This window comes from Myodes glareolus, chromosome 7 (assembly GCF_982192425.1).
Source record: "Myodes glareolus chromosome 7, mMyoGla1.1, whole genome shotgun sequence".
NCBI lineage: Eukaryota > Metazoa > Chordata > Mammalia > Rodentia > Cricetidae > Myodes > Myodes glareolus.
This window is the reverse complement of record NC_142032.1, coordinates 66,695,507-66,708,452: the sequence shown is the minus strand read 5'-3', so window position 1 is coordinate 66,708,452 and position 12,946 is coordinate 66,695,507. Positions and strand designations below refer to the sequence as shown.

The 12,946-nt window shown below is 47.8% G+C and overlaps 1 long non-coding RNA gene across 1 annotated transcript; it reads right to left on the bottom strand.

Annotated features, from left to right (window-relative positions):
* Positions 1-7,263: 7,263 nt before the first annotated feature.
* LOC146893500 (uncharacterized) lies at positions 7,264-11,587 on the bottom strand. Its single transcript, XR_015003124.2, has 2 exons — positions 11,130-11,587; positions 7,264-7,493 (listed from the first exon to the last, which is right to left on the bottom strand). It is a non-coding gene; the product is annotated as an uncharacterized LOC146893500 (long non-coding RNA).
* Positions 11,588-12,946: the final 1,359 nt, after the last annotated feature.

Sequence of the window (12,946 nt, the reverse complement as noted above, 5' to 3'; positions counted from 1 at the left end):
CCCTTTAGAGGTACCGAGGAGGGTCTGTCCTGGTCTCTGTTGATGCTGATATCCCTTGGTTCTGGCGACATCTCCTACCTCTGTCTCTTTCTGTATCTTCTCTTATGTCATCTCTTACAAGCACATCAGTGCAGAGCCCACCCAGAGGATCTAGAAAGACTTTCCTTAGGGTCCCTAATTACACCTATGCGATGGCTTGAAAGAAAACGGCCCCTATTGTCTCATAGGAAGTGGCATTACTGGAGGCGTGGCATTGTTGAAGGAAGTGTGTCACAGGGGGATTGGCTTTGAGGTTTCAGAAGCTCAAGCCAGGCCCAGTGTCACTCTGTCTTCTGGCTGTCTGCTCATCCAGATGTAGAACTCTCAGCTCCCTCTTCAGCATCATGTCTGCCTGTGTGCCACCATGCTTCCAGCCATGATGACAAAGGACTAACCTCTGAACTGTAAGTCAGCTCCAGTTAAATGCTTTCCTTAATAAGAATTGCCACAGTCAAGGTGCACCTTCATAGCCATAGAAACCCCAGCTAAGACAACCTGTAATGATCCCTGTTTACACATAAAGTTGTATTCCCAGTTCTGGGAAATAGGCTTAATTTGTGGAGGGCATCATTCAATCCATCACATCCACCAAGATTCCTGAAACATTATAGGTGCTAGAGAACATCCCTAGTTGGGAACTGTGGGTATTAATGGTAGAAAGAAGACAACTGAACTTTGCTGAGCTGGAAGATCATTGTGGGGCTGAGCAGGTAAAAGCTACAGCCAGACTGGGGGAGGATGCTTTCTCTACAGGGTAAGAGCAATGGAGGAGGCACTGGAGGTGGAATCAGAGGCTCATGTTCCTGAAGCTGTGACATGTCTGTTCCTTTGTCCTTTTGTCAGATTTGATCACCTATCTTAGACAGCAGAAAGAGGTCTGATGCTCAAGGTCAAGGCATGAAATTCCTCTGGTATGAAAGAAGGCAGCTAGCATTGCTTACAGTGTGGGGTCTCCGATAGTGCTGGGAGAAACTTCCTCCCAGAAGACTTTTCCGCATAGTGGGGCTGATTTGACTTCAGGTGACCTTCAAAGGTCCCTGTGGGAGTGTTTCTATTCCCTTTACTTCAGCCTCTGGCTTGCAGGGGCTGAGTTGGATTGGATAAGGCTTTTCCAATGTATGGATATTGGCTCATGAAGAAAGCTGCCTTTCTCCCACGGCTTCTGAGCCAATATGGGGTCTGGAGGGTCAGCATGAAGTCTCTGGCTGGTGCCTCTAGAGGACTGGTGGGCAGCGGAGCTAGGATTTGTGTAAATGCATCAGCTTCCTGCAATGGAGAGCGGACGATGGGGATTCTGTAGAGGGTTTTAGGGGAGAGCGGTTCGCCTCTCAGGTTCAGAACCCACCGTACACCCTCCTTCCAAGCTGCTTTTGATGGTTCGTTCCTCTGGCCCATCAGGCCCTGGTGGTCTCATGTCCCCTCATGCGGTATTTCCTATGAGGGAGGCCAACCACTCCTCTGAGGGGCGTCTCTAGCATGAGATTTGGGTTTAAGATCACCATTTCCCGTTCCTGGCTGTCCCCCGGGGAACTGGACCTTTCTTCTTGAAAACAATTAAAATTATATTTTATGTCCGTGTTGGTAAAGACAAAGAGAACACAGAAGCTGGGACTCTCCTTACTGCGGGGGATGACTGAAATGTCCCTGGGGACACAGCACCTCCTGCAGTGCCCAGCACAGGCTGGACACCGAGGTAACCAGCCAGAGCGTTGAAAAAGTGGCGACTCCTGACCCTGGTGCTTCAGCTTCTTGGTCTGGGGCCTCCACAGTTCTAAATCTAATGACTTTTATTACTCAAGGAAGTTTATACTGCCTATTAACATAGCAGTTGGGAACTTAATTGGTAAAATTAAGGACTGGCGCTTAAGAACTTACAGTAAATATTCACTAATAGATTGATAGGGGCGAGCCTACTGGGACATCTGTCGCAGCTATTTCCAGCAGAACGCATGGCTCCCAAAGCGGGAGGAGGCTCCATCTTCATGGGCTCCTCTTTCCTGGCCTAAGCTACTCTGAGGCCTGGGGGAGGTGAGTGCTTGTGGTGAAGTTAGTGAGATTTGGGTCAACTGAAAAGGAGAAAGAGTGGGGGAGGAGCGGAGAAGGAGCCGAAACTCCACTGAAGACCCACCACTGGGCTTGTAACAAGCAGCTCATGTTGGAGGCAAAATCCCATTCTAGGACATCCTAATGGATTCAGCAGAGGGGGTGTAGTGGGAGGCTGCTTGTTGGTTCCCGGCCGCCTGGCTAGCTTAGACCCAAAATAATCACACAGAAACTGTATAAATTAAGCCACTGCTTAGCCCATTAGCTCTAGCTTCTTATTGGCTAACTCGTGTTAATTTAACCCATTTCTATTAATCTGTATATCGCCATGTGGCTGTGGCTTAGTGGGTAGAGCTCCCAGCATCTATGCTCCATGGCTTCTCTCTGACTCCACCCTTCTTTCTCCCAGCATTCTATTTAGTTTTTCCTGCCTAGTTCTGTTCCCTTATAGCTCTGTTATAGGCCTAAAGCAGTTTCTTTATTAATCAATGGTACAGAGGGAAATCCCACATCAGGGGAGGCTGCTGCAGTACCTAGGGTCTCAACCCCACATAACATCAAGAGCCAAGTGCTTCTCTCGCGAGCTTATGTTGTGATGGCTCATTTTGAGTATTGGCTTCACTGGACAAAGAAACCATTTAGATCAGTACAGGGTAGCTAGCGCCTGGGAGGGTGCTTCCGGTGTGTGTGTGTGTGTGGGGAAGAACTGAGAGGGTGTGATGGGTAATTTTCACTGTCAACTTTGCCAGCTTAGCATCACCATGGAAATGAACACCTGGGTGTGTCCATGTGACTGCTCCCAGAAGAGTGTAATAGAAGAGGGAAGACCTACTCTGAACATGGGCAGCACCAGTCTGTGAACTGGGATCTCAGACTGCATTAGGAGGAAGCATAGAAGTGCCAGCATTCACCTCTCCCTGCTTCCTGACTGTGGGAGCAGGGTGACCAGTGATGACACCCAGAGCACCACAATAGCCTTTATCCCCTCAAATGCTGAGCCAGAGTAAACTCATCCTTCTGTAAGCTGATTTTTGTCAGAATTTTTGTTTTTGTCATAGGCATGGGAAAATACTCGGAAGACTTTGCCCAGTGATGGAATCAGAGGGCAAAGGGGAAGAGCCCAGACCGCAGGCCTTCTTGCTACTTTCCATCCATAATGGTGTGCACATTTCCAGAGATGATTAGCCAAGTGGGCCAGACCAGCCCAAGTGTGGGCAGCACTTGCCTATAAGTTAGTGAGTGGGTAGGATAAAAGCAGAAGAGGAAGAAAGTCAGTTAGTGAGGAGGCCTCTGTGGTCACTTCCTGTCCATGTGATCTGAGCAGCCCCACCCTGCCCTGATGGATAGAAACTGCTGAAGCCCTGTCATAACAAATCTTTTCTTTAACTGTTTGACAGTGTTAAGTCACAACAACAGGAAAACGAACCAGGGCATGTCATTATCATGGTGGTCTCCCTCACTAACACTTCCTTAGTATGCAGGATGCAGGAGAGATGTGGGCAAGTCACCTCCACAGTATGTAGACCTACATAAGCAGGACTCAGTGCCTGTGGGGTCTGTACCACTGCTGGAGCCCCAGGTGAGGTTATAATGGCTCTCGAATCTTCCCGTCTATAAACCCATTTTTCCTGGGAGGATTTTAAATTGACTCCAATGGGAGGGATTCCCAGGTATCAGAGGCCATGGAAATACACAGCATATGGCAATTGATAATTCAGATGTCAACCCCCAGAGGAGTGATTCTGATGGAGGTTCACCCTGTCCAGGTAAGGCCTGCAGGACCATCAATTCTGGAAATTGTTGCTCACTTTTGTTAAAGCAGCTTGGTGTCTCCCCAGTACCTGCACTGTAGTGTATAATCTCATGTGATATGTATATGTAATCTCATGATTATATCGCAGTCTTATGGACACATATATCTGTGCATGGTCAGGAAGATGACTTTTCATTTAACTATTTAATTTTGATATATAGAATACATGCTTCATAACTAGATCTATTTGTCCCACGAGGACTGTAGACACTTAAAAGCTTGCTGTGTTCCTTTTTGCTCAGACTAACTGCACACAATTAGCTCACTTTCACCTCGAAGCAAGTTCAGACTAGACTAAAGGCTTATTGGAAAGCAAATCATGAGTTTAGAACTTTACGGCTGTGTGCAAGGTCAGAGGTGCAGATGTCTAATCAGGTTGCTACACAAAGCACCCTAAGAAAAGCATGCCAACTCTTCACTTGCCACATCTGCTGACAACAGACCTATATCTAAAAGTTTGTTCCTGGGCACTGTGCCCCCACCCGTCTGGTCATGGTATTACTCCTGTAACCTGGGAACCTTGTGTTGCCATGGCAATGGTCCAACTCCCTATCGCTTACCCTAGGAATGCACTTTTGGTCAATGAGAGGTAACTCTTGTAACTTTTTAAAAAATCGCTTCAAGGCTCCTGTAAAGAGAAGGGTTTTTAGGTGAGAGAAGAAGCTAGAAGGAATTATATAGTGGAGAGTTTGTTTGCCCTCAAATAACTTAAGAAAAAGTTCCTTTCACTTGTTGTAGCATCCAATCTGAACCCTGAAGAGGATTTTGGGGCTCTTATTACCCATAGGAGTTTTAATAATAACAAAACCAAACCTTGGACTTCTTTATCCATGTCTGCTCTGATTACAGTCTGCATTTTCAGGACTTAGTCTCTCCTGCCTGTCAGGCAGGTCCTATTCAGGCTCTACAGTGTTGAGAAAAACTCGCTTCTGCTTCTTCCAGTGACCGCTGTACCACCAGGGCATCCCAGTTTCTTGTGAGTAGAGTCTTCTCTTGACTTTACTGTGCTTGATAAGGAAGGTAAATCCAGAGTAGCATCTTCAGAATCTGGAACTGCCCTGGCCGTGTCTCCCATGTTCTGTAACCCTGTCCCAGGGGTTTGAGAAAGATGGGGGCTGGCACAGCTTCAGGAGTGGGTGGAAGGGTAGGCATAGAAGGAGCTGCTTCTATGGGCGTCGCAGTGATCACTGCTGCATGAGTCAGTTCCCTCTTGGGTCCTGCATCCTACAGCTGAAGAGATGCTCAGGGCTCTGCAGGCCTCTGACACTCATTAATAATGCAGACCAGGGGACAGCTGTAAGACCATCAATTAAAACAGACCACTAACTTCTAGCACAAAAACCAATGCTGTCAAAATCATTGGGATCAGCCTAGAGGTGGAGTCTTCCATGTATCCCGATGGACCAGGATCATGTGGTCTTCTCTACACTGGTAGCTTATGCAAACCAATGGTGGTGTCCTTCATGGACTGGGAGGGCAAAGGAGGTGGCCAACGGAACTGGTTAGGCCATCCTGGGTATATTCTGTCCTGGTGTGGCTAGGGCTGTGAAGTGGGGCGGGGGCTGCGGGACAGACTCCAGATATCGCTTCTGTCATCTGCTGCTGTATCTTGACACCAAATGTCAGCCATGCTGAAAGCAGTCTCTGTCGGCTTCCAGACAGACAAAGCTGGGACTCCTGAAGGTTTGGAGTCCTCACGTTCTATCCGCCCCACCTTCATTTTATGCCTTGTTTCCTAGGTGGCTGTTTAGCAAACTTAACCGAGACAAAGCTGGTTTCCCAGGCAATGTCACACACAGTGGTGAGTGGAGCTGGAGCAGCTTTTCTGGGGGGTGTTTTAGTGAAATACGCCAAGGATCACACCCCACTTTGAGCTCAGGATTTCTCATCTGGGAGTTTCTGATGAACATCTTCAATATTCCTCTAGGAAAGTACACCTCTCCACAGGGGTCATCACATCAGAAGCCTGCACACAGCCTGAGCATTCCTCAGGATGCATTAGTGCCAAGGAAACACTACAGAGCCACACAGTGACACACTGCTGTTAAGGTTCAGTACTCAGGGGCTGGGGAGACCGCTTAGCGAGTGAAGGGCCTGCCATACAAGTGTGAAGGTTGGAGTCTGAATCCCCAGCGCCCATGTAAAAGCTGGGCGGGAATGGCAGTCACCTGCTCTTAGCACTCAGGAGAGCAGACGGTGGATCCTTAGAGCAAGATGGCTATTGACATTAGTCCAGGTGAAGATCTCTGGAGTCTAGCGAGAGACTCTTTCTCAGTATACAAGGTGGAGAGTGATTGAGGAAGGCATCTGGTGACAATCTGGGGCCTCTATATGCACATACCTACATGCATATGTACCTGCACATACATGTGCCCACACAGACGCAAAACATGCATTCACACAAAAGAACACACACCTTAAAAAATAATTCAAGATTATAAAGAAATTGATCATGCTGGGCATATAGCTCAGATGGTAGACAGTTTGTCTAGTGTGCACAGATCTTGTGCTTGATTCCCGGCACAGCAAAAACGATGATTGCTGGTGTAATGGCGCACGTCTTTAATCCTAGCCCCCTGGAGGCAGCGGCAGGTGGATCTCTGTGAGTTTGAAGCCAGTCTGGCCTACAGAGCAAGTTTCAAGTCAGCCAAGAATTGTATAGTGAGACCCTGTCTCAAAACGAAACAGAACATTCCCTCAAAAACCAGCCAAAATATCAAACACCAAAAATTGCAAAAAATTGATCATATGGGAAGAACTTATAATAGATGTAATTCCAAAAGGCATACAAAAAAGGGGGAACAGTGAACCTCATTTTGGTTTGTAAAGAGAAAGAACAGTATCTCTGAAGATGCTAGGAAGTACATACAGGGATGTGTGTCTTTGTGGATGTCCCTGGAACGTGTCTGAGTCAGAGAGTATTTAATTATGTGCCACAGTGTTGGGGGATCATTCCTGGAGGTGGGCAGTGAGGGTTGTTATTAGCTCCCAATTTTTACAGTTTTAAAAACTCTAGCAACAGTCTACAGTGTTTAAATTATAGATTGAATCTGAAATTTGCATTATAAATTGAACCCAAAGCTCATGTGTTAAGGCTTATCACCAGCTAGTGATGATATCGCTGGAGAAAGGTCACCGGAGGTGTGCCCTGAGAAGATATAGGAACCCTGGCCTCCCTACACCCCTCCTCTACGGTCTCTTTCCCCATTTCCTGGACATCTTGAAGTGAGCAGTTCTCCTCTCCCAAACCCTCCTTCCAGCATGTTTTGCCTCACTGTGGGCGTAGAAGGAACAGAATCATGGAGAACTGCATGTTTCCAGACCAAAATCTCTGAACTGTGAACTGACATAAATACACAGAACACATATCAAATAAATAAGTATTTATCAGGCCGTTTGCCCCAGTGGCAGAAAGCTGATGGGTAGGTGCTGCTCTCTGGAACCCATGTCACTGGAGTGTTCGTGTGGGTGGTGCTGCTGCTGCTGGTGCTGGGAGCTCTCGTGGACCCTTTCTCAGTAGATGCTTCTCACGGTAGGAGGAGCAGCCCAGGCTGGGGCTCAGGGCTCTGCTGGAGCCCTCACTGGCTGCTGATGTGGGCTGTGGAAGAGAGAAGCAGATCTCTCCACATGAAGTCGTACCTGACATTCATCTTTGCAGGTCTGTGGTTCACTGTCAGCTCTAGGACTTCCTGATCCTCGCTTCCCGGGACCTCAGTTTTACTACCCAGTACCCCATTCTGCCTCCTCTCTCTTCTACGTTCCTGTACTTCTCATCTGTCTTCTTCCCTTATTGTGTAAAACGCCTGTAGCATGAAACATACAACTTGGCTACTTCTAAATGTAAGTCCACGTAGCTGTGCAGCCGTCATTACTGCCTATCCAGAGTGTTTCATCTTCACACTCTGAAACTGTCCCCACAAAATGCTGATCCCCCCTCCCTCCCCAGCCCACGGCACCCGCCTTACTACTTTCTCTCTGTGATTTGACAACTCTAGGGACCTCAACCTAACGGAATCATAAAACATTTGCCTTTTGTCTTTGTACTGTTTCATTTAGCATGATGCCCTTGAGGTCTGTCCATGTCGTAGCATGTGTCAGAATTCTCTCCCCTTTGAAAAATGAACACTATTCCTCTTCATGGGTGGACCATTTTCCAAGTTTATGTCTGCGAAGCCTTATGGACAGCCTGTAAGACTGGCTCCTGGCTTGGCACACTGACTTTTTTGGTACAGGTGAGGATGTTGAGTCTCAGAGAGCACAGTGTCCTGCTCAAGGTCACATCACTGGGCAGTGTTGGGGATAATGGGCTCCAGTTTCACAAGTGAGGTTACACACTTGAAATAGCCCTCAGGGCAGCCTTGGGGCTTCTTAAGGGTCCACCCCTTATGAAGTGTCTGGGAGAGGAAGAAAGTACCACCATGGTAATACTTAGCATGTAGTATAGAATGGGCTCTCGTAAATGAAAGAAGTCACAGACAGGAAGGGGAGGGGTCTTTCTGAAACACATATGGCTGCTACTGACCCATGACCTGGAGGCAAGGTCACTTGCTCTCGGTTGAGATTTCTGTACATGATACCAACCTTGGGTGTGGATTCTGTGCCTGTGGGCACAAAGCTGGCTGTGGTGAGAGGGAGAGTTTCTGGGTACAAGAACATCAGTGGGCATCATGGGAAAGGAGGAGAGTTACGAGCTTCCGGGAGCCCATCTTTCAAATGGGAGACAGGGCCAGACAAGAAGAAGGCATGATTTAAGAGGTATTTCTTCTCTCAGAGCCGGATGGGGCCCATCATCCATCTCCATAGAGAACTTTCTGAAGCAAGCATGGATCTTCAGGCAGAAAGACTTCGCTCTCTGGCAATGTGTAACCAGGGAGACATTTGTTCAGAGCATAGAAAGTATCCTGCTATCACCTCTCCACAGAATCATGGCTCTGCTGCAGACTCACCACTAGGAGGCATATCTTTTTAAGAATAGGACATTTTCAGTGACTCTGGCCTGGCCAGCCTGAACACACAGTAGGACACTAGGGGTGTTTTGTGTGTCTGTGTGTGTGTGTGTGTCCATCCAAGAACCTGCCCTGGTCAGTGGGGAAGATAGTCATTAGCATGGCACATTCTCCACTGAAACACCACCCTCTGAACCAAGGTCACGATACCCACAGAATATATTCCTGCCTCAGAAGAGGGTAATGGCTTCCTTTTATTTCATGAATCATCACAGATACAGAAATGTAAATGCAGATGTTGTGCTGAGTTCATGCCTATAACGTACTGGCAGGGTTAAAGGTCAGGAGGTTGGGCGGGCATTCTTAACCACAAGCGCAGCCGCGAGCACAGAGCCCAGCCAAGCCATAGACTTAGGTGCTGTCTGCTGTTTAGCTTTGACCACCTTGAGATGCTCAGTGTGTGTGTGTGTGTGTGTGTGTGTGTGTGAGAGAGAGAGAGAGAGAGAGAGAGAGAGAGAGAATATATATCTATGTATATACTAATGAGTGAGACATGTTTGAGGTTATTAAGCTGAATAAACATCCAACTGTGCTAACTTACAAAATGGAAATTCATATGGGTTAGTGGGGGTAAATGTGGGCATAGTAAATTCTGGAAAAATTTATTTTGTCTGACTATAACATGTGTTAAAATTCTTGTCAGGAGTTGGAAACCAGAGAAAAGTCGAAGGAAGTGGGTGAAGAGTTCGGGGCTCCAGCACAGCACAAGGACCCCGTCTGGTGGTGCAGTGTCCTCTGCTGACTTTAGCTCTGAAGTTGTGCTAGCTGGTTTTATTCAATTCGACACACACTTGTCATCTGAAAGGAGGGACCCTCAACTGAGAAAATACCTCCATAAGAAACAGAATGACAGAGGAGATAAATCTCTGGGCATGCCTATGAGGTATTTTCTAAGTAGGTTTGACTGAAGAGGGACGATCCATCCTAAATGTGAATGTGGGTGGCATTATTCTGTGCTCTGAAGTCACAAACTGAATAAAGGAGAAAGTAAGTTGTGTGCTGGCGTTCATCTCTCTGCTTCCTCACTCAGTACGATACGATCACTGCTTACATGGCAGCTGCCATGCTCTCTCGGCCATGCTGGGCCACACCCTCAAACTGTGAGCCAAAATAAACCCTCCCTTCCTTAAGTGGTTTTGTTAGGCATTGTGCCACACTGGTGAGGAAAGCGACCGACACACCATAGCACAAGTGTCTGGAGAGTTTTGCAGGCATGGTTGGCCTCTAGCATCTATTTTATTTTAGTAATAAAAGGGTCACAAATATAACAACTAGGAATTCTCTGGTTCAAGAAGATTTTTTTCCTGGCCGGTTTCTAAGTGGAGCCGTCTGCCTGTTTCCTCAGAGCCCATGTCCTTACTTCACAGCCAAGGACACTGGTGCTCAGTGAGCGACTTGCTTCAAGTCACATATTTTGTCAATAGTTAAGGTGCGCTTTTTACCTTTTATGTCTCTAAAGCTACACCAGACTCCCGTTATGTAGCTGTCTCCATCTTGTTCCGGCTCTACCTATCCCCTGGGTCTTACACCCCATGCGATTGCAAAATCACCATGTTCTCATTGTACTTAAACAACACACAGAGGCATCATGAGGAGCTGCTCAGTCTCCCTGGGGACCAGCTCCTTGGCTGCTGCTTACAAGGATCCAGAAGATGGGGACCACCATGTGCCATCAGAGCCCAGCACTCGCAGAGGCTGACACAATCTGAATTAAAGCTCAGCCAGCCCTCCCACTTGACTGTTTAGTGAAAGGTGAGTTAAGCAGTGGTTCTCACTGAGCACTGTGTGCAGGTGGAGGGCACAGAGGGCATGGAGGGTGGAGGGAGTGGAGGGCACAGAGGGTGGGAGGACATGGAGTGTGGAGGGAGGGTGCAGAGGGTGTAGGACAGGGAGGGTGGAGGGCATGGAGGGTGGAGGGAGTGGAGGGCACAGAGGGTGGGAGGACATGGAGGGTGGAGGGAGGGTACAGGGGGTGGAGGACAGGGAGGGCGGAGGGCATGGAGGACAGAGGGCACGGAGGGTGGAATGGGAGTTGGCATCTGTCTCAGCAGTCCTTCGAGAAAGTAGCAGATCTCAACAAGGCCTGTGGAGACCACCCAAGGCCTCTGAGAGTTGTCGTTTTTTTACTTTCCTACTAAAGAGCAGTTTTGTGCTTAGAGAAAAGTTGCAAAGATGGTACGGGGGGTCTCTGGGTCCTCCTCGCTTGGTTCCCCCATGTTTGCACCCACCTCTCTGTTAGTCCATGTGCATTGCTGTCTGCACTCCAGACTTTATCTGCACATCACCAGATGCTCCAACAGGACTCAACCCAGGATGTGACGTTGCTCCGTCTCCTTGGTCTCCTCGGCAGCATCATGATTTCTTAGATTCTGCTTTTTAGAGTTGTTTTCCTTGATTTCACTGGCCTCTCATTACGGGTCATGGGCTTGCAGAATCTTGCTCAGCTTCTTGTGCTGATGCCACGATGAACTTTCAGAAGAAGGTCACAGAGGGAAGTGTTAGTACCACACCTGGTCTGGGGACCTGACTCACCAGTGTGGTTCGGCAGGCTTGTTTAGGATGTCTTGGCCAGGCAGCCTGGCTCAGGACTCTTTCCTTTCTGCCCAGGAGCAAGTGGCTGAGTTCAGCTTCATTCAATGAGGAGAGATGAAGTTGTCACTTGCAACATTGAATGATTTAAAATAAATCCTATTTCCTTTTCTATTATTTATTTATTCATGCACTCATCTGGTGTAGGAGGTTCTTCTATCTATGTGTGTTCTTATTGTGCATAATTTCATAGTAGACGTAGAACTCTCTTACTTAAACAAAAGGGGGAGGTGCTGCGGGAGCTCCTTCTGCTCCTTCAGCCAATAGCCATTGAGATACCAGCCCACTGGGGCTGGTCTCTTTCTCTTTAAAAAGCAGTGGTAGCCCTCTTGTTCCAGCGACTAGACTCCTTTCCTGGCTGTCATGTAGGGCAGTGTTCTGTAAGTTTTTCCCCCTCAAATAAATAACCCTTTGAATCCAAACTGGTGTGGGATTGTTTCACAATTTATCTGGCTCCCAATGTGTGGCCTGAACCCACGACCCTGAGATTAAGAGTCTCATGGTTTACCGACTGAGCTAGCTGGGCAGTGGGACCTGGTCCGCTCCCTCCTACTACACTAATCAGTATCACAATAATGGCTGTTGCATATTTAGTTTATATTTTGGGTTGTCATCTGGGGTCCTGGGCCACTCCAGTCCTTCCAGTGCTAGCAGTTGGAAGAGTTTTCAGGTGGCTTCCTCTGTCCTCTGTTTTGCCCTTTTCTTTTCTTTTCTTTTTTTTTTTTGGAGCAGTGTTACTCCTTGATACTTTAAGGTACTTCATACTTCATGCTCATCTTTTACTTTTTCTGACTTTAGAATCATCAAGCTGATACTGCCCATCTATCCTCTTGAGACCTGTCTAGCTCAGCAACAGACCAAGCATGTGTCCATACTGCTGTGTCTACCTCTAACCCAGCCTCCTTCTTGCCCATCTGGAATAAGCTCTCTATCTGGACATTCCTGACCACCTCCACCCATCCCCTATCACTCACCGATCTTCCTCGATATACAGGAAAAGCAGCTTGTCATGGACCTTATGGGGGAGTGAAGGAATGGCTCCAAGATCCTGGCAAAGAGAACTGTGTTCTCTATGACTGAAGGTTACAGGGAGCTGAGTGTGACTTGGTGTATTAGGGTGCTGGACTGCCATGGCTAATCAGGTGACTTGAACAATGCCAGCTCCTTCGCTCACTGTTCTGGAGGTGGATGTCCACGACCATGGTTCTGGTGGGGTGGGTGTCCAGTGAAATCTCTCCCTGTGATTTGCAGAAGGTCTTCTCTCGGTATACTCATCTGTTTGTCTAGGTGTGACTGTGTCCTGATTCCCTCATGTCATAAGGACAGGAGTCACCCAGATCAGGGCCACACATGATGAAACTGGATACAAACCTGTTCATTACAGACCTGTCCTCAGATGCAGCTCCATTCTGAGTACAGAGCCCCAGGACTAATGAACTTAAGTGGGTCACAGCTG